Source organism: Pogonomyrmex barbatus, unplaced genomic scaffold (assembly GCF_055798465.1).
Source record: "Pogonomyrmex barbatus isolate J1 unplaced genomic scaffold, ASM5579846v1 scaffold7, whole genome shotgun sequence".
NCBI lineage: Eukaryota > Metazoa > Arthropoda > Insecta > Hymenoptera > Formicidae > Pogonomyrmex > Pogonomyrmex barbatus.
Window position 1 is genome coordinate 8404642 of NW_028297171.1, and position 20510 is coordinate 8425151.

The 20510-nt window shown below is 43.3% G+C and overlaps 1 protein-coding gene and 1 long non-coding RNA gene across 4 annotated transcripts in view; one reads left to right on the top strand and one right to left on the bottom strand.

Annotated features, from left to right (window-relative positions):
• Window positions 1-4521: 4521 nt before the first annotated feature.
• Window positions 4522-11222, bottom strand: LOC148934968 (uncharacterized). Of its 3 annotated transcripts, none has more exons than XR_016140944.1 (4): window positions 11141-11222; window positions 10388-10601; window positions 9842-9929; window positions 4522-5763 (listed from the first exon to the last, which is right to left on the bottom strand). It is a non-coding gene; the product is annotated as an uncharacterized LOC148934968 (long non-coding RNA). The 3 variants fall into 3 exon arrangements; XR_016140943.1 differs by lacking the exon at window positions 4522-5763 and adding an exon at window positions 9435-9713 and having other exon boundaries at window positions 9837-9929; XR_016140942.1 differs by lacking the exon at window positions 4522-5763 and having other exon boundaries at window positions 9762-9929.
• Sarm (sterile alpha and armadillo motif) overlaps window positions 7071-20510 on the top strand; it is a 116448-nt gene continuing 103008 nt past the window's right edge. Inside the window, exons 1-2 of the transcript XR_016140937.1 lie at window positions 7071-7310; window positions 8883-9081. The gene's annotated coding sequence lies outside the window, so the exon portion shown is untranslated. The remainder of the gene's footprint in view (window positions 7311-8882; window positions 9082-20510) is intronic.

Sequence of the window (20510 nt, forward strand, 5' to 3'; positions counted from 1 at the left end):
TAACTTTTTAGTCGCCCGAAGACCGCTGCGGTCTTTGTCACAACGTCAAAATATAATAAAGAAAAAGAGAATATTTCGTGCATCAATAAAAAATGGGGGGATGAATGGAGCATGTAATATACGTATATATTGTACCACAGCTAGAGAACGGGAAGAAAAAATTATAAATATATATAAATATATAAATATATATCTAGATATGTAGAGAGGCTGATCTCCGCCGTGTAATTTTTGTATTTTGAACAACTCGAAATAGGCGACGCCGGCGAGATGATTATTATTATTATTGCTATGGCACAGTACAACTCGTCGCGACGCTGTTGCATTAGTAGAATCCAGCACTATACGCTCTGTATAATATATTGTAATGATAATTATATTGAATAGTTGGAACGAGAAATAAAAAGAATATCGTAAAAGCGCAGCGGTTCTTTGACGATTTTTCACCGAAAATCGCACAAGAGATAAAAAAAAAATAAAGTTTTAGAAAAGTGATTGTATCGATCCATCGATTCAATATGACACTTTCGCGATAAACTTTTACAAGAAATCGTGAAATTTTAATCCTCATCTGAATTGACTGAAATATAAACAAAGAATTTAACAAAATTTAAAATTTTATTTTTGACGAAATTGATAAAATTTAATTTAATTTGTATACAGGATGTCTGATTCCTAATGAAATCAAACATCCTGTATATTTGATCTGACTTATATATTTTCGTATATTCTTATTTTGTTCTTTGAATAATTCATTTTAAAAGGGGTTCTAGATAATTGATTTGGATCAATTCGATTTAAACAAAATCGTTCGTTTTGTCAGATTACAAGGAAAAGTAACATTTTCCGATAAGGATTAACATTTCGCGACCTGACATATTTCCTTCTCTTCGTATTTTATATAATGTACAGCACATTGTAGGACATAGGGATGATTCATATTACATAGAATTATTAATATATTCCGACTGGATAACGATGGCAGGAATTTATGCGAAGTTACTTGGAGAATAAATGCGAAAGAAATCTCTTCGCGAGCGATAATCACGAGATTCGCCGATCTCTCGATATTATACCTCGACATTATATATTATTGTAGATTATACCTCGTGATATAAGACTTGATATAAGCCGTCGTAAGGGAGAGATGATGTAAATAGAGGACAAATTGTAAAGAGAAACAAAGTAAAAATGTAACGTCGATGCCTATCACCGTTCTACTTCTACGTAATGTAAGAGAAGAAGCAACCAATCACTGCTAATCGCTATACTACTAATGACTAAATGCAGTTTATCCTATCTGTATGTGTCAGTTCTGATTGGATATAGATTTTGTATCAGCTCTTTCTCCGTGTAATAGTATATAGCCGATCGATTTCGAGATTCTCAAAATGCGATTTTTCTCACCTTCTCCTTTCTCTTTTAAATCATCTATCGTGTCAGATATTATCATAACGATCTAGCATTATTTATTAACTTCCCTCAAATTTTATTACAGAGAAATTATATTCCCCTTAATTGTTTAATTACTTCATTGAAATGCGACATTCTAACGCGTATTTTAATAAATCTGAAGTGCATCGAACTGAAGAATTAATTAATTAAGAAAATTAAATTATGTTATTTAACGCAAGGAACATGTACAAAAAAGGAGATAAATAACCGCACCTCTTGGATTCCTGCTTGCGCGATATTGTCGAGTCTCTTGAGATCGATCCTTTGAATCGTAGATTCAATCGTGTCTTTCAGAATTAAGTAGGTTCTTGTGTGTCACCCTCGACGATCGAGAACACGCCTCGTTTTTTTCACCGTGAACGATTAATCGTTCGGCGTTTTGATCCTTTGAACGAGCATTCGTTTCGTGCAAACTTTTAACTCATGTCGATGCGTTTTAATCGTCCGATTTCCATCGCGACGAGAATTTAGCCAACGTCGAGAATCTCTGCCACGAAATAAGATCGGAAACGAGCGCCTTCCTCCAAGCGATTCGCTTATTCGATCGTTTGGAACACTGTTGTCTCGATCGTTGATCGTGACAGGATATCGAAAATTCGTCGTGCACATGTCATAGATGTGTTTACGCACCACGTGCCAGGGACCGGTTTCGAAAAAATCGCGCAACAATCCCGATCTTGGATGAGTAATGCTGCCTGGAGAACGTTGCGCGAACGAATACCTTGACAAGTTACACAAGTTACACGTAACTTGTTAGCGTACAGGACAACAGATTAGTAACCGAAATGACTGATATTTATAATATACTGTATATACATTAGTATCATTTTTTATCACACCGCTTGATTCATCCGACATTAAATCATTACGTCCCCCTCTTTTTTTCCGAAGTCGAGGCGTAATCGTTTCAATTTTGTAATTTACCAACTTCTGAAAATCTCTCGAGAAACTTAGCGAATCAGTAAGAGGATTTCCTGTTGTGATTATTATTTTTTTACCAAGCATAAGTCGCAATACGCAAGAAGCAAAATCGATCCCGGGCACTCGTTTCTTCTGGTACTAGCTGTAAATCTTCGTGGAGGAAGTCACATCTGAAAATAATGAATCCAATTCCGACGAATCGAAGTTGGCGTATTCACTCCGTAATCCCATTATCGAGCTGATATAATTACGGAAATTGAATTGAATTGAATCGAATCGAAATAAACTGCCTCTTTGTCGCTCGGTTTGTCGGAAAGGTTTTTCGTTTTTCTCGGGCGATCGATACCTCTTGATATACACATTCGCATCGCTATGGAAAATCGAACCTCTACTATCTATCGGGAAATCGTGTAACCGATCCCAACCTTCCTTTGAATCATCATGTGTCGAGCCGAGTAATTTACAAATCGCGTCATGAATGACATGAAATCAAAGCGCGTATTTTCCGAATCAAAAAGAAAACGAAATGAATAAATTGGAAAATGATTCCGGTTCAATGCAACTCTCAATCTTTCCTTAAAATCTTCTTGTGCAAATCAGTCGCATCGATAAAAACTTTTTTTTTTATAAATAAGATTGATAAAATTTCTTTTATAGGTAAAATACATTTAAATTTTCGTTTTAATATTTAGCACTTCTTTAAATTTCTGTTAAATCATCTGTATTTTATTACGACAGATAAAATAGAATTATGAAATAATTATAATATATATAATAATATATATTATACTTATAATTATAATATGAACAATTATATAGATAATTATAAACAACTGTAAACAAGAAAAATTAATTATAGTTAAAAATTTTGATTTAAATAAAGTTGATCATTAATTGACTGTTAATCACTTACAAAATCAGATTTAAATTAATCTTTAATCTTTTTTTAATTGAAGATTCTTATAATCTTCAACGAAACGACGTTTCTTCTTATAATCAAGAAGAAACGTCGTTTCGTTGTTACAGAATTAGTTGTACGAAAAAAATTTTCATGAAATGCGAAACTTGATGTCATTCGAACGCAGCGAAGATTCGTCGAGAGTTTTAATCGAACATTCGATAATCGAAATATTCGGATAAACACAGAAAACGTCAACGAGTATATAAAAACGACCATTCAAAAAGGAAACACAAAACACCGAAGACTGGCAATCAAAACTATTGTAAGTTGTCCTATCGTGCAGATTTATTGCGGCTGCCGGCACGATCGCGATCGATGATCGATCTTATGATGACGCGTTTATATCGCACGATTGTGTAGCAATAACATTCATTCTACTGTTGCAATATTCAGATCGAGGAATTACAGAACACGGATTGTAAACGGATTAATAATTAATGAGTACGTAAATTCAATGACGGTTACTGATGATTATTATTTACTCATAACGAGAGAAAAATAAAGATAATAAAAATCATTTTCATCATGGGATTATTAGACTTTTAGCTCAATTAGCTGATCGAGATAATTAACGAACATTAACATATTTTATATGAATTGATGTTATATGATCATGCTCAAAAATCGTGCAATGTAAGCACGCCGTTGGCTAATTCTCTTCGCGATCGCAAAAAAAGAGCCACGATGAAGACTGTTTCTTTCCTTCCGCGATATCGACCAAAAGGAAAGATAAGTCACACTTTTGTAGCGAATCTTGACCGTAATGTACAGATTATCGTTGTAGCAAGTCAGCAGACAAATATCGTCGTTTTAGCCGCCGTTCATTCTGACGCACATACACGTACATACACATACATACACGCATACACAAATATATATATATATATATATATATATATATACGTGACTATCGATCGTGCCGGCGGAGAAGATATTTTGATGTGAAAAAATAATAAAAGAAAAAGAGGAAAAAAGGCAACTCCACAGAACACAACTCTCCTTCTAAATTAGATACGGATCATATGCGTATGCACGGTCCGGTTTTTTCGAGTAAAATTGCGCGTCTAATGTAAAACTAGCAAGTAGACATAGATAGGTACCTGCATTTCAAGAAATTTAACATGCTTGGATAGATCCTCAATAAATCGTTATACATGTTTTGATAAACACTAATATTTCTTTATTGTTCGCCACCCTTCTAAGTATCTATATGTTACGTAGCAAATTTTAATATCTCATGTGCGTTATTGTGAAAAAAGCAATCTTTTTCTCAAGATAAAAAAAAATTTTGTCTTCGGTAAATTAAAAAAAAAAAATACAATATAAAAAATTCTATAGAGAGAAAATTACAATTTTCGAGAACAAAAATTTTATTTTGTATAATTTTTTTTTTGTACCCTTCATCTTCCAAAATTGATTAATTTTTGTTAAAAGATCTGCGAATAATGATTTTATCGATAAAATAACTATTTGAAGCATTTCTATCTTGTGTAACAAATAGAGCTTTATTATTCTAGAAATAAAAACGCGTCTGTAACATTTTACACAAATCACAAAAAAGTTTTTCATTTTCTAATAATTATTTAATAATTAATATTTAATATTAATAATTAATATTTAATATTAATAATTAATAATTAATATTTTGAGTATATTCACGAACAAATTAGTTAATCGATTAAATGACTTGGCTACGTGCATGTTGAAATAATAACAGTCAAATGATAAGATCTAAAATGGAATTATTTGTAGGTTGCTGGTTAATGATAAGAAAAAGCCGCAGACTAGAGGTAAATATAAAACAAACACAGAGAGCTGATATTTTTTTCAAAAACCTACGTTCCTTATATTATTACTACTATTTACTCCTTTACTATTTACTATTTACTCCATTATTAATTACTAAATCGCCATAACACACTTCGCTTATGTTCGCTAAAATTTTGTTCCCATCTTATTTGTTATTATACTTTTCAAATATTAACCGATTAAAATTGCTTACGTTGTATTCATTTAAAGAATTTTTAATAAAAGAATATTTGCTATCATCATGTTCTTTTTTTAATAGAGGCTCTCCATCTTTCTTTTCTTTTACATTTCAATGTTCAATATTTCAATGTTCGATAAAATTTCCCAATGTGATTATCAGTTGGCAGAACTAACGGTTTGCTAATTCACAATGAATTGATGATCTGAACGTTTCCTCGAACGATTCACCCACGTAATATACAAGCTATCGTAAGTCCGTGAAACGGATCCTCTGTCGAGGCCTTTTCATTGACGGATCGTGTTCATTGCGCCTAATGTAAGCCAACCAGCACGTACTAAGCATGAAAATGCAGGAATGTCAGTATAGCAATGGGCGTATCATACAATGCATCCATCGTTCGTTTCCATTTCTTTTCGCTATAAAATTGCGCGTCCACCTGAAAAAAATCAATGTTCCAGTCAATAAAATAAATTATCTTCGATCTCAATATGTTTGGGATCTAGTGTTAATACAATCTGCAACATAAATCAATTTTGAATTACCTTTTTGCTACGTTCTATTAAAATATTGCTTAAAATAATATTTTCGATTTCGTTTTATTATTACAAATAAATTGTTTTATAAACGCGAGTTATTTTAGAAAAATAAAATTTCAATATCAACGTGAACTTGAGATGTTCATTTAAAGCTAATTTAAAAGGTAAGTGTTTTAAGTTAAAAGATATGTTAACAATTATATTGGTTGTCAATGAATTGATGTATGTATTGCATAAGCCTAATTAATTTCTATTAAAAATATGAAATAATTTTCGATTTTAATGCTGTTGAATATGGAATGAAACAAAATTTAAGAAGTCATATGATTTCCATATCATCATTCTTAAATATTTAAGCCTCAAAAAAGGCAAACAATTTTTTTGGCAAATTTTATTAACACAATATAACAGGTTCGTTATACTGATCTAACTTTACTAAATTAGCATAAATCAATTCCAAGGTTTGACAAGCTATTTAAAGATTACATGACATTTTATAAGCACGTATATCAGTTTGAATATTAATTAGCGACAGTAATTCTCTAGTTTAAATAAGAAAATTCCTATTATAAAATCATAAATGTAGTCAATATATGCATCCTATTAAAATTTAATACAAGTTAACTTAAGTAGTAAGTGAACTTAAATAATAGCAATTTTAATTAATCAATGTTACAACATCATGAAAAATATGTACATAAAAAAATCTTCAAAAGCATAAAAGTAATACTGATAATTTGAGTAACAAAATTGAGAAACGAAATTAAATAGATTTGCCAAAAAATCAATTGTTTGTCTTTTTCAAAGAAAAACATATCGTAATCGTTAAAAAAGGAAGAAGATAAGGGGGAACAGAAAGTACGAATAAAGTTTCATTGCGGCTTCACATTTCGCCTTTCGATCGTTGCCTCGGCCGTTGCGCCGATCGCGCCGAATTGTCGCAATCTGCATCCCATGCAAATTATTATACGTGCGTGTTGCAGTTTCGCGCGAGCGTTTATTTGCGCGGCGATAAGAGCGAGGCGGCGCGTTGTCGTCGTGAGGCCGACGTGATGCCGATGCCGAAGCTACCGGCGACAGTGATGTAACGGTGGAAAATAAAGCGGTGACTCGCCAGTATGGATATTGGTACCGTGCGCTCGGCCGTTCCGCGCGCGCGCACGCGTAAACACGCGCGTGCTCGCCCGCCCCGTACGCGTAACGCGCGTGAACCAGGGACCTTCCTACAATTCGGCCAGCAGTTTTTGGAAGTCGTCGCGTCGTGCTGGAACACGTGCGTGACAATTACGCGCGTACAATTACCGCGAGACACACGCCGAGACGCACGTGTTAAGTGTCACAAGCCGCGAATTTGACCGTCGATATTTTTACTTCGGGATTACCGATGTGACTTCTTCTGTGAGTAGTAACATCGTTACATGGAATATAAGCCGAGTCTAATTCACGGGTACGGAATAATATAATTGGCCTTTTTTTTTTCGCATTTTCGTGGTACCGAGTTATGACTTTGACATACTTGACTATGACGAACATAATTGAATACAAGATTGATTGTCTTCCAATAAAAGTAAAAGTTATGTGAATGTTATGCGAAGAGAACTCAACGTTGCGTTTTCTACATGCTATAAGTATCATTTGAATTTTTTTATGGAAACCTTCAAATTATTTTAATATACGGCTTGTCAGTGAATGATAAATATAGGACGTTGCGCCAACGAAGATGCGAATCGATATATTTAACTGATCGATTTTACGACGCGGTTAGTATGTTTTCCTCTCTGTTTTCGATTTTTTCGTCTAAGCATAATATTATGAAATAGACAGACCAAAGCGAATGAATATGTTTTCATTCTTCTTCATCGATTATATCGAATATACTTTTCGTTTCATGAAAATGTATAGATATTTCTATAATTTGCAAGAAATGAAAGAACAAAACAGTTTGTAAATCAATTATAGTAATATATCAGATTTACAAAATGACTACTATTTGTAATAATAAATATTTGGATTGAGGAAGAAATTATTAAAATAATGCTTAATATTAAAAAAATAACAAAAATAATGCATAATATAAAAAAAAAACAAAATTTATATGCATGTTTAAATTTGAGCAGCAAGGAAATAGATACAGAATTTTTCATTATAATTTATAGAGTATTTTTTTACAAAGAGAATAGATAATAATTCAATCAAATGGCGCGAACGAACACTTTGAGTAATCTAAAAAAAGCTTGCGCTCGTCATATCCTATTTTTATTATAGGAAAAACTTTCTGGCGGTTGTCAATACTCGAAGATCATTAATCATAGTCATTGATAGAAAATCATTTGCATACTGTACATTATGCTAAGAATATTGTGTACTTGATTATAAAAGTTATTCAAAATTAGTATCTAAATAATAATCAAAACAATATGATTATGCTTGATTATAATTAATAATTTATATTGATAATAGCTTATAATTGATAACAATATTTATCTACCGTGAGCTTTTTCCATCGATTTCTATATAAAATCAAAAGCAATAGCCAAGACACTTTTCCTTTTTTTTAAAATATTTATTTGACATTTTACATAAATAATATGATATCAATTTAATCATTTAAAAAAAATTGTAAAAATTATCATTTATTCCACAATTAAAAAAAGGAGGCAATTGCTTTCAAGTGTTGTACAGAATATTAAGACAAATAGTGGCTGGCATGGCAAATTAAAACATTAATTAAAATGTTGCAAGCGCGATCAATTAGCCATGCGATTAAGATCTTAATCACGGATGCATTTCAGTTAAGGCGTGCGATGATGTTTTTCATTTTTTGATCAATCTAGCTGTCTCCTTCTATCTTTTCTGATATTTCATATTCAATGAAGAAAGAAAAAAAATAAGACGGAAAAAATCTGACGAGAGAGGAAAACAATTAATTGCTTTGCTGTGCGCGTGGAATAAAGTGAATTTTCGATGCTGTGACTCTTGATTGAAAAAATGTTGACGGACGGCAACTTTCACGAGGCAGGTTTTGATGCGTACGCGATCAAAATGACGAGGACAAGATCCGTGAGAAGAGAAGCGGCCGATAACGAGCCGGAAGCTGCTTCGAATGACACAGATCAAGAAGTTACGGCGGTTTGACGCGGTGATCGGGATCGTCGTCGGGATCGATTGTGGGAATCATGGGTAACGAATCGTCCTGCTGCGCGTATCGCAACAAAAAGGTATGTAGGACAATGCGTTCACCAGTGTCCCGATACTCGCGATACATTGTTGATAACGCGACAACGAGCGTTACCTCTTGGTATTCGTCAAAGATGGCAGCACGCTATCTTTCTGGAGCAAAATTTCAGATTATAAACTTTACATCCACATTTCTTCAATCAAAAGAATGCCAAAAGAATAAAATATATTAAATCCCTCTTCAATCTTATGTCAAATTAAATTTAATTTTGCGACGATCCTTCTAAGCGTAATTCTTCAAACATTTCATACAAACTATATCGTACCACTTTAACTTCTTGCAAATTATATACGTTATAATTATATACGTTATTTTAATTTTTAAAACTTTCAGATTAAAACAAGAAATGATTGTCGTAGTATATGCGATCGGGATGCAAATGCTTTACAATAATTATTTAGCTGCCTGATAATTCGACTGAATTAGTCTCTCTTTTCGCGATTTTCAGTAAATAAATGTGTTTTCTAGGGGGAGAAGGACGAGTATTTAAAGGTCAATAGTACGCAACACCACGTAATTATTACTTTTTTTCGCGACGAGAGAGGAATCCGCCGGTGGCATCCATAGTTAGCAGCGATCGATTGCGCAATCGGTCGATCGACATCGTTAGATCTATCGACATGCGTACGAAGTAAAAACACTGAGTTCTATAAGGAGATACCCATGAGAAACGAGATAAACAGGTGCCTCCACGGGGGAGAGATTGGATCTTTTATCTTATATTACGATAAATACCTTACATTTTGCAACTGTTACGTGCGACGGAACGGATACGTGACCTTCGAGTTGAGAATAACGAATGATCATCCGATGTATGTTAGCCTATCTCTGAAAAAGAAATGACAGTTAAAATACTATGTAAAAATTTTATTTGTTTATATGATGTTATAAAGAGAAACACGTATTATCCTCATGTAATTCTTCATTCTCGGACAGAAAATTTTATACTCAAGAATAGATTTGATTTCTTGATATTTTTTTTTTTTAGGAAATTCGCGTTATACCATTATGTTAAATTCAGTTAGGAATAATTTATATTATATAATTTTCTTAAAATTTATAAACAAATAGGTAGAATTTCTTCCATCATCGACAATTCTCGGCTTTTCATCGAAAAGAACAGTTCAAGGCGTTTCTTCATCGAGGTTTATTGTTTCTCGGTGCGAACATGCGGCGAAAGTATGCATTTAATCATCCTATCATTTATTACGATAGCGCAAATATCTGAATGGAATTATCGACACTGTCAGTCAACTGTTGGCCAATATCGATAATCTTTAACTTACCGTCGTATTGATCATAAAATTCCCTTTATGGTAATTGGCAATTAATGAATATAATCTCGCGTGCAATTTCAGAATCTCTTCCTTTTTTTCGTAGGAGGGGAAAATGCATTTTATGCATATCCGAAAGTCTAAGTAGTTGAACTTGGATCACGTGCAATAATGGATCACAGATATTCTCCTATCCCATTAAAACTTATCTTCTTTATCGCCAAAGCTATATTCACAAAAAGATTCATTATTAAAAGATTTAATATATTAAGAAAAAAATTACTATATGGAATTAAAATAACAGATACGATACACTCTGTAAAATAAATTGATAAAAATAAAAATAAAGAGATTCACTATTCTAACAGTAACAAGATAAGTAATAAGATAAGAAATTAGAAACAAGAGAAAGTCAACTCGTTTCAACTAGTTATTTAATTATATAGAAAAATAAGGCATACAAATTTGAAAAAATATTTATGGTGAAATTAAAATGATGGCGCTAACATATTTTTATTTTGATAAATTCAATTTATACATAACCTTTTAGTAAACAATGAAAGATGGCAAAAATATTCTGTTCATTATTCAGAATTATAATTTCGATAATATAATAAAGATTAGTGGAAAAAATATCATTATCATAGCTAATATCATAGCTAATAAATTTTATTTCTACAAACAACTAAATAATAAAATTTTAAGTAATAATACATTTGTATGCCCTATAATAATATAATTGTAATGATAAGATAAAATAATTACCTTTTTAAGAATAGATTTCCACATCACCTTGGAGGTACTATTCTTGATGCGTTTTTTTTATTGTGGTTTCCCCAGTAGGCCTATTCCACATTAAAAAACAAAGATTTTTAAATTATTAGAGACGCGTCATCCTTACAAATAAAAAATATAAAATGTAAATATTCGAAATACCATACATTTAACTTTCAATTTGAATAAAATATAATCCAACATTCCAATATTTTCAAAATAATAATGATACTGATAATTAATAATTAACAAAGTTTATATTCAACCTACAAAAATGTAAAAATTATATTAAAAAGCGAATAAGTTAAAGATTATTTATTTTCTTAACTATTAATAATTTAAAGATTATTTTCGTTAACTATTATATAAATTTAAACAGATTTATTTTAGCTCTAATAAAATTTCTCCAAAAAGTAATTATAATACATTATTTTAATGCATACTGTAAAAATCTATAACTAAATTGTAGAACAAATATAGAAATAACAATTTTCGGATAATTTAGCCATTCACACACTAGTGATGATGATCCTCTTGTAGAGTTATCCCGCGACGATATCCCCGACGCTTTGAAATATTCACACACGAACACACCCTAGCGATGTTGCCTCTCTTGTACGGGTTATCCCGCGACGATATTCCCGGCGTCTTGGCACACTCACACACTCACACGCACTGGCGACGTTGCCCCTCTTGTAAGGGTAATCCCGCGACGATATCCTCGGCGTCTTGGAACACTCACACACTCACACGCACTGGCGACGTTGCCCCTCTTGTAAGGGTAATCCCGCGACGGTATCCCCGGCGTCTTGGCACACTCACACACTCACACGCACTGGCGACGTTGCCCCTCTTGTAAGGGTAATCCCGCGACGATATCCTCGGCGTCTTGGAACACTCACACACTCACACGCACTGGCGACGTTGCCCCTCTTGTAAGGGTAATCCCGCGACGATATCCTCGGCGTCTTGGAACACTCACACACTCACACGCACTGGCGACGTTGCCCCTCTTGTAAGGGTAATCCCGCGACGATATCCTCGGCGTCTTGGAACACTCACACACTCACACGCACTGGCGACGTTGCCCCTCTTGTAAGGGTAATCCCGCGACGATATCCTCGGCGTCTTGGAACACTCACACACTCACACGCACTGGCGACGTTGCCCCTCTTGTAAGGGTAATCCCGCGACGTTATCCCCGACGTCTTGGAACACTCACACACTCACACGCACTGGCGACGTTGCCCCTCTTGTAAGGGTAATCCCGCGACGTTATCCCCGGCGTCTTGGAACACTCACACACTCACACGCACTGGCGACGTTGCCCCTCTTGTAAGGGTAATCCCGCGACGGTATCCCCGGCGTCTTGGAACACTCACACACTCACACGCACTGGCGACGTTGCCCCTCTTGTAAGGGTAATCCCGCGACGTTATCCCCGGCGTCTTGGAACACTCACACACTCACACGCACTGGCGACGTTGCCCCTCTTGTAAGGGTAATCCCGCGACGATATCCTCGGCGTCTTGGAACACTCACACACTCACACGCACTGGCGACGTTGCCCCTCTTGTAAGGGTAATCCCGCGACGATATCCTCGGCGTCTTGGAACACTCACACACTCACACGCACTGGCGACGTTGCCCCTCTTGTAAGGGTAATCCCGCGACGGTATCCCCGGCGTCTTGGCACACTCACACACTCACACGCACTGGCGACGTTGCCCCTCTTGTAAGGGTAATCCCGCGACGATATCCTCGGCGTCTTGGAACACTCACACACTCACACGCACTGGCGACGTTGCCCCTCTTGTAAGGGTAATCCCGCGACGGTATCCCCGGCGTCTTGGCACACTCACACACTCACACGCACTGGCGACGTTGCCCCTCTTGTAAGGGTAATCCCGCGACGGTATCCCCGGCGTCTTGGAACACTCACACACTCACACGCACTGGCGACGTTGCCCCTCTTGTAAGGGTAATCCCGCGACGATATCCTCGGCGTCTTGGAACACTCACACACTCACACGCACTGGCGACGTTGCCCCTCTTGTAAGGGTAATCCCGCGACGATATCCTCGGCGTCTTGGAACACTCACACACTCACACGCACTGGCGACGTTGCCCCTCTTGTAAGGGTAATCCCGCGACGATATCCTCGGCGTCTTGGAACACTCACACACTCACACGCACTGGCGACGTTGCCCCTCTTGTAAGGGTAATCCCGCGACGATATCCTCGGCGTCTTGGAACACTCACACACTCACACGCACTGGCGACGTTGCCCCTCTTGTAAGGGTAATCCCGCGACGATATCCTCGGCGTCTTGGAACACTCACACACTCACACGCACTGGCGACGTTGCCCCTCTTGTAAGGGTAATCCCGCGACGATATCCTCGGCGTCTTGGAACACTCACACACTCACACGCACTGGCGACGTTGCCCCTCTTGTAAGGGTAATCCCGCGACGATATCCTCGGCGTCTTGGAACACTCACACACTCACACGCACTGGCGACGTTGCCCCTCTTGTAAGGGTAATCCCGCGACGATATCCTCGGCGTCTTGGAACACTCACACACTCACACGCACTGGCGACGTTGCCCCTCTTGTAAGGGTAATCCCGCGACGTTATCCCCGACGTCTTGGAACACTCACACACTCACACGCACTGGCGACGTTGCCCCTCTTGTAAGGGTAATCCCGCGACGTTATCCCCGGCGTCTTGGAACACTCACACACTCACACGCACTGGCGACGTTGCCCCTCTTGTAAGGGTAATCCCGCGACGGTATCCCCGGCGTCTTGGAACACTCACACACTCACACGCACTGGCGACGTTGCCCCTCTTGTAAGGGTAATCCCGCGACGTTATCCCCGGCGTCTTGGAACACTCACACACTCACACGCACTGGCGACGTTGCCCCTCTTGTAAGGGTAATCCCGCGACGATATCCTCGGCGTCTTGGAACACTCACACACTCACACGCACTGGCGACGTTGCCCCTCTTGTAAGGGTAATCCCGCGACGATATCCTCGGCGTCTTGGAACACTCACACACTCACACGCACTGGCGACGTTGCCCCTCTTGTAAGGGTAATCCCGCGACGGTATCCCCGGCGTCTTGGCACACTCACACACTCACACGCACTGGCGACGTTGCCCCTCTTGTAAGGGTAATCCCGCGACGATATCCTCGGCGTCTTGGAACACTCACACACTCACACGCACTGGCGACGTTGCCCCTCTTGTAAGGGTAATCCCGCGACGGTATCCCCGGCGTCTTGGCACACTCACACACTCACACGCACTGGCGACGTTGCCCCTCTTGTAAGGGTAATCCCGCGACGGTATCCCCGGCGTCTTGGAACACTCACACACTCACACGCACTGGCGACGTTGCCCCTCTTGTAAGGGTAATCCCGCGACGATATCCTCGGCGTCTTGGAACACTCACACACTCACACGCACTGGCGACGTTGCCCCTCTTGTAAGGGTAATCCCGCGACGATATCCTCGGCGTCTTGGAACACTCACACACTCACACGCACTGGCGACGTTGCCCCTCTTGTAAGGGTAATCCCGCGACGATATCCTCGGCGTCTTGGAACACTCACACACTCACACGCACTGGCGACGTTGCCCCTCTTGTAAGGGTAATCCCGCGACGTTATCCCCGACGTCTTGGAACACTCACACACTCACACGCACTGGCGACGTTGCCCCTCTTGTAAGGGTAATCCCGCGACGTTATCCCCGGCGTCTTGGAACACTCACACACTCACACGCACTGGCGACGTTGCCCCTCTTGTAAGGGTAATCCCGCGACGGTATCCCCGGCGTCTTGGAACACTCACACACTCACACGCACTGGCGACGTTGCCCCTCTTGTAAGGGTAATCCCGCGACGTTATCCCCGGCGTCTTGGAACACTCACACACTCACACGCACTGGCGACGTTGCCCCTCTTGTAAGGGTAATCCCGCGACGATATCCTCGGCGTCTTGGAACACTCACACACTCACACGCACTGGCGACGTTGCCCCTCTTGTAAGGGTAATCCCGCGACGATATCCTCGGCGTCTTGGAACACTCACACACTCACACGCACTGGCGACGTTGCCCCTCTTGTAAGGGTAATCCCGCGACGGTATCCCCGGCGTCTTGGCACACTCACACACTCACACGCACTGGCGACGTTGCCCCTCTTGTAAGGGTAATCCCGCGACGATATCCTCGGCGTCTTGGAACACTCACACACTCACACGCACTGGCGACGTTGCCCCTCTTGTAAGGGTAATCCCGCGACGGTATCCCCGGCGTCTTGGCACACTCACACACTCACACGCACTGGCGACGTTGCCCCTCTTGTAAGGGTAATCCCGCGACGGTATCCCCGGCGTCTTGGCACACACTCACACGCACTGGCGACGTTGCCCCTCTTGTAAGGGTAATCCCGCGACGTTATCCCCGGCGTCTTGGAACACTCACACACTCACACGCACTGGCGACGTTGCCCCTCTTGTAAGGGTAATCCCGCGACGATATCCTCGGCGTCTTGGAACACTCACACACTCACACGCACTGGCGACGTTGCCCTTCTTGTAAGGGTTATCCCGCGACGTTATCCCCGGCGTCTTGGAACATTCACACACTCACACGCACTGGCGACGTTGCCCCTCTTGTAAGGGTAATCCCGCGACGGTATCCCCGGCGTCTTGGAACACTCACACACTCACACGCACTGGCGACGTTGCCCCTCTTGTAAGGGTAATCCCGCGACGGTATCCCCGGCGTCTTGGCACACTCACACACTCACACGCACTGGCGACGTTGCCCCTCTTGTAAGGGTAATCCCGCGACGGTATCCCCGGCGTCTTGGAACACTCACACACTCACACGCACTGGCGACGTTGCCCCTCTTGTAAGGGTAATCCCGCGACGATATCCTCGGCGTCTTGGAACACTCACACACTCACACGCACTGGCGACGTTGCCCCTCTTGTAAGGGTAATCCCGCGACGATATCCTCGGCGTCTTGGAACACTCACACACTCACACGCACTGGCGACGTTGCCCCTCTTGTAAGGGTAATCCCGCGACGATATCCTCGGCGTCTTGGAACACTCACACACTCACACGCACTGGCGACGTTGCCCCTCTTGTAAGGGTAATCCCGCGACGTTATCCCCGACGTCTTGGAACACTCACACACTCACACGCACTGGCGACGTTGCCCCTCTTGTAAGGGTAATCCCGCGACGTTATCCCCGGCGTCTTGGAACACTCACACACTCACACGCACTGGCGACGTTGCCCCTCTTGTAAGGGTAATCCCGCGACGGTATCCCCGGCGTCTTGGAACACTCACACACTCACACGCACTGGCGACGTTGCCCCTCTTGTAAGGGTAATCCCGCGACGTTATCCCCGGCGTCTTGGAACACTCACACACTCACACGCACTGGCGACGTTGCCCCTCTTGTAAGGGTAATCCCGCGACGATATCCTCGGCGTCTTGGAACACTCACACACTCACACGCACTGGCGACGTTGCCCCTCTTGTAAGGGTAATCCCGCGACGATATCCTCGGCGTCTTGGAACACTCACACACTCACACGCACTGGCGACGTTGCCCCTCTTGTAAGGGTAATCCCGCGACGGTATCCCCGGCGTCTTGGCACACTCACACACTCACACGCACTGGCGACGTTGCCCCTCTTGTAAGGGTAATCCCGCGACGATATCCTCGGCGTCTTGGAACACTCACACACTCACACGCACTGGCGACGTTGCCCCTCTTGTAAGGGTAATCCCGCGACGGTATCCCCGGCGTCTTGGCACACTCACACACTCACATGCACTGGCGACGTTGCCCCTCTTGTAAGGGTAATCCCGCGACGGTATCCCCGGCGTCTTGGCACACACTCACACGCACTGGCGACGTTGCCCCTCTTGTAAGGGTAATCCCGCGACGGTATCCCCGGCGTCTTGGCACACACTCACACGCAATGGCGACGTTGCCCCTCTTGTAAGGGTAATCCCGCGACGTTATCCCCGGCGTCTTGGAACACTCACACACTCACACGCACTGGCGACGTTGCCCCTCTTGTAAGGGTAATCCCGCGACGATATCCTCGGCGTCTTGGAACACTCACACACTCACACGCACTGGCGACGTTGCCCCTCTTGTAAGGGTAATCCCGCGACGGTATCCCCGGCGTCTTGGCACACTCACACACTCACACGCACTGGCGACGTTGCCCCTCTTGTAAGGGTAATCCCGCGACGGTATCCCCGGCGTCTTGGCACACACTCACACGCACTGGCGACGTTGCCCCTCTTGTAAGGGTAATCCCGCGACGTTATCCCCGGCGTCTTGGAACACTCACACACTCACACGCACTGGCGACGTTGCCCCTCTTGTAAGGGTAATCCCGCGACGATATCCTCGGCGTCTTGGAACACTCACACACTCACACGCACTGGCGACGTTGCCCCTCTTGTAAGGGTAATCCCGCGACGTTATCCCCGGCGTCTTGGAACACTCACACACTCACACGCACTGGCGACGTTGCCCCTCTTGTAAGGGTAATCCCGCGACGATATCCTCGGCGTCTTGGAACACTCACACACTCACACGCACTGGCGACGTTGCCCCTCTTGTAAGGGTAATCCCGCGACGATATCCTCGGCGTCTTGGAACACTCACACACTCACACGCACTGGCGACGTTGCCCCTCTTGTAAGGGTAATCCCGCGACGATATCCTCGGCGTCTTGGAACACTCACACACTCACACGCACTGGCGACGTTGCCCCTCTTGTAAGGGTAATCCCGCGACGATATCCTCGGCGTCTTGGAACACTCACACACTCACACGCACTGGCGACGTTGCCCCTCTTGTAAGGGTAATCCCGCGACGTTATCCCCGGCGTCTTGGAACACTCACACACTCACACGCACTGGCGACGTTGCCCCTCTTGTAAGGGTAATCCCGCGACGTTATCCCCGGCGTCTTGGAACACTCACACACTCACACGCACTGGCGACGTTGCCCCTCTTGTAAGGGTAATCCCGCGACGATATCCTCGGCGTCTTGGAACACTCACACACTCACACGCACTGGCGACGTTGCCCCTCTTGTAAGGGTAATCCCGCGACGATATCCTCGGCGTCTTGGAACACTCACACACTCACACGCACTGGCGACGTTGCCCCTCTTGTAAGGGTAATCCCGCGACGTTATCCCCGACGTCTTGGAACACTCACACACTCACACGCACTGGCGACGTTGCCCCTCTTGTAAGGGTAATCCCGCGACGTTATCCCCGGCGTCTTGGAACACTCACACACTCACACGCACTGGCGACGTTGCCCCTCTTGTAAGGGTAATCCCGCGACGGTATCCCCGGCGTCTTGGAACACTCACACACTCACACGCACTGGCGACGTTGCCCCTCTTGTAAGGGTAATCCCGCGACATTATCCCCGGCGTCTTGGAACACTCACACACTCACACGCACTGGCGACGTTGCCCCTCTTGTAAGGGTAATCCCGCGACGATATCCTCGGCGTCTTGGAACACTCACACACTCACACGCACTGGCGACGTTGCCCCTCTTGTAAGGGTAATCCCGCGACGATATCCTCGGCGTCTTGGAACACTCACACACTCACACGCACTGGCGACGTTGCCCCTCTTGTAAGGGTAATCCCGCGACGGTATCCCCGGCGTCTTGGCACACTCACACACTCACACGCACTGGCGACGTTGCCCCTCTTGTAAGGGTAATCCCGCGACGGTATCCCCGGCGTCTTGGCACACTCACACACTCACACGCACTGGCGACGTTGCCCCTCTTGTAAGGGTAATCCCGCGACGGTATCCCCGGCGTCTTGGCACACACTCACACGCACTGGCGACGTTGCCCCTCTTGTAAGGGTAATCCCGCGACGTTATCCCCGGCGTCTTGGAACACTCACACACTCACACGCACTGGCGACGTTGCCCCTCTTGTAAGGGTAATCCCGCGACGATATCCTCGGCGTCTTGGAACACTCACACACTCACACGCACTGGCGACGTTGCCCCTCTTGTAAGGGTAATCCCGCGACGGTATCCCCGGCGTCTTGGCACACTCACACACTCACACGCACTGGCGACGTTGCCCCTCTTGTAAGGGTAATCCCGCGACGGTATCCCCGGCGTCTTGGCACACACTCACACGCACTGGCGACGTTGCCCCTCTTGTAAGGGTAATCCCGCGACGATATCCTCGGCGTCTTGGAACACTCACACACTCACACGCACTGGCGACGTTGCCCCTCTTGTAAGGGTAATCCCGCGACGATATCCTCGGCGTCTTGGAACACTCACACACTCACACGCACTGGCGACGTTGCCCCTCTTGTAAGGGTAATCCCGCGACGATATCCTCGGCGTCTTGGAACACTCACACACTCACACGCACTGGCGACGTTGCCCCTCTTGTAAGGGTAATCCCGCGACGATATCCTCGGCGTCTTGGAACACTCACACACTAACACGCACTGGCGACGTTGCCCCTCTTGTAAGGGTAATCCCGCGACGATATCCTCGGCGTCTTGGAACACTCACACACTCACACGCACTGGCGACGTTGCCCCTCTTGTAAGGGTAATCCCGCGACGATATCCTCGGCGTCTTGGAACACTCACACACTCACACGCACTGGCGACGTTGCCCCTCTTGTAAGGGTAATCCCGCGACGTTATCCCCGGCGTCTTGGAACACTCACACACTCACACGCACTGGCGACGTTGCCCCTCTTGTAAGGGTAATCCCGCGACGATATCCCCGGCGTCTTGGAACACTCACACACTCACACGCACTGGCGACGTTGCCCCTCTTGTAAGGGTAATCCCGCGACGATATCCTCGGCGTCTTGGAACACTCACACACTCACACGCACTGGCGACGTTGCCCCTCTTGTAAGGGTAATCCCGCGACGATATCCTCGGCGTCTTGGAACACTCACACACTCACACGCACTGGCGACGTTGCCCCTCTTGTAAGGGTAATCCCGCGACGATATCCTCGGCGTCTTGGAACACTCACACACTCACACGCACTGGCGACGTTGCCCCTCTTGTAAGGGTAATCCCGCGACGATATCCTCGGCGTCTTGGAACACTCACACACTCACACGCACTGGCGACGTTGCCCCTCTTGTAAGGGTAATCCCGCGACGATATCCTCGGCGTCTTGGAACACTCACACACTCACACGCACTGGCGACGTTGCCCCTCTTGTAAGGGTAATCCCGCGACGATATCCTCGGCGTCTTGGAACACTCACACACTCACACGCACT